Consider the following 2,552-nt stretch of genomic DNA (forward strand, 5'->3'; position numbering starts at 1 on the left):
GTATATGAATACGATTTATTTATGATAAATAGAAGTATCACCTTGAATATGTTATAAAACTTAAAAGAATGAAAAATACTATCTTTTGTTCCAAATAAGTATTTAATTTTAAAACTTTATTTGGTTCCAACAAGAAGAGACTAACTAAAAGAGTTAAGTAAACAATATTTATTATTGTTTTCATTACATGGAGATGGAGTGGAATAAAACGGTTCACAATGCTCATTGGTCATCTTTTTTCTTTTTTAAAATTAGATGTAAAATAAAAAATACTTTTTATATTAATTAATTTTGTATTTTAAAATTTTATAATATTTTGATTTTATAAAAAAATATTTTTCATTCAATTTACAAAAATAAAATAAAAATTGAATAACAATATAAAATTAATGAACATAATGAATTGCAAAATCAATCTTTTTATAAATTAACAAGGCTTAAACCGATTGATTTAATACAATGATACTTACCTAATTGAAATTTAGGACACGTATTCGGTAGTCATTGGAAAAATATTATTGTTTTTAGAATAAGAACAAAAATTCAAATTTTGTGTTTTAGTTTAAATTTTAGAAAATCTATATTTTTACAAATTTATAAATTTAAAATAGAATAATAAATAATTTTTAAAAATTCGTTAAAAATCATCTTTTTTAAAAAATAAGAGAACTTTTTAAAAAATTTAATTACATTATAAATTTTGTTTATTTTACCAAATTTTTAATTTCTTTATCATCATCAATCCCCTGAAAAAAAGTGTGTTGTTAGTCTCTGCATCGTTTTGGTTTTTCTTCTCTGGACCTGTAGCTAGCTGTTTTAGCCTACTACAAATATATACACGTCATTAATGACATCAACATCATATAATCACTTTAGTTATATGCCAGTCATGATTTCCATATTAATAGTAGATAGCATTTTTATATAAATATATATGTTTTTATCTAGCTATGGCCTATGAAATGGTCACAAGATTATAGTTATTTAATTAGATAGCTACATATAGGTAGCATGATTTATGGGAGTTAAATCTCAAAATGGTCCTGAAATACCAATTTAGTTTCTGACTTACTAATTGTATTATTTATGTTTCCGACTTTGTAAAAATTACACTAAGGTTGTCCCTAGCCGCATTTCCGAGCAAATTAATGAACGCCGGCAGTGACCTGGCACTGAGAAGCCACACCCGCCCAACTTTCTTTCTTTCTTCTCTTCTTCTCTGAAACCCAGCCCAGCCCGCAGACCTCTACACCAACCTTCCGTCCGTCCGTCCGTCTCTACCGCCGGCGACCACCGTCGCTAACCCTCCCTCCTCCCTTCTTCCTTTTCTTTCTTTCCTATTTCTCCATTTCTTTCCTCCTGTACGCAACACCCCTGTTCGTGGCGCCACCTCTGTCTGCACCTTCTAGTTCCAGTGAAAATCACCAGCGGTGGCGAAACTCTGTGCCGCTACGACACTACCTCCGCTCCTTATGCTATCTTCTTTTTTCACTCCTCAACGCAGGTTCCATTCCATCCTCTGTGTCTGTTTCTTTTTTTTCTAATTATTTATTTTATTTCAGTGCTTTTTGATTCTGCTTTTACTGATCTTGTTAGACTTAGGATAGTTGATTATTTGTGTTTCTAGACTTAATATGTATTGGCTAGTTGAAATTTTTGGGTTGATTGATGCTTACATTAAACTGAAATTGCTGTTTATGAATCCTGCATACAACCATATCGATAAATTGCCTGAAAGTTAAATCTTACGTCTGATCATTATAGGCTTCAAATTTTGTTTTCATTAGGCATTGTAACTCATATTGTGCAGTTTTCTATAAATTTTTATGATGATTGAGATTGAATTTTGGTTATGCACTTGGTGAATGTTCTTGCTTAACACCAAATTGAACTGAAATTTTAGAATTCATTCCTTGTTTGGTGTTATATGTTAAGTGCATACAGAGTTAGCAAGTGAATTGATGATATTGCGTATCCATGTAGTTGTTGAACATAAATGATCATATACACAATCACACGAAGGTGACGATGCTATGCTAGAAATTGAGATTAAAACTAGGTATAGGGACCACATTGGGTCAAACAGTTTCAATTACCACCTCAGCTTGCCGTTATCTACGCCAGCGTGACTTCTCAGTGCTAGGTCACTGCCGGCGTTTATTAATTTGCCCGGAGATGTGGCTAGAGACGACTTTGGTGCAATTTTTATAAAATCGGGGATATAAATAGTGCAATTGATAAGTCAAAGACTAAATTAATACAAACCGTGAATCTCACACTTTGGAATTTAACTCGACTTATGCATATATAGCAGGATATATCATGGTGCCCCTAATTTAATAAAAGCTTAGTTAAGCCTCTTATACTGTCTCCCTAATATTAATCAATAACTTTTTCCTCACTCTGAGTGTGATGGGCATTTAGCATTCGTTGAAGTCTTAACCGTATAAATTTTTATTATCTGTCAAATGAATATGTCATAATATAATCTAATGATAGATAAATAATCATATATTCCTAGGACGACTAATTAAAGATAATCGTGTCATTAT

The sequence above is a fragment of the Arachis ipaensis genome, chromosome B05 (assembly GCF_000816755.2).
Source record: "Arachis ipaensis cultivar K30076 chromosome B05, Araip1.1, whole genome shotgun sequence".
In the NCBI taxonomy this organism is placed as follows: domain Eukaryota; kingdom Viridiplantae; phylum Streptophyta; class Magnoliopsida; order Fabales; family Fabaceae; genus Arachis; species Arachis ipaensis.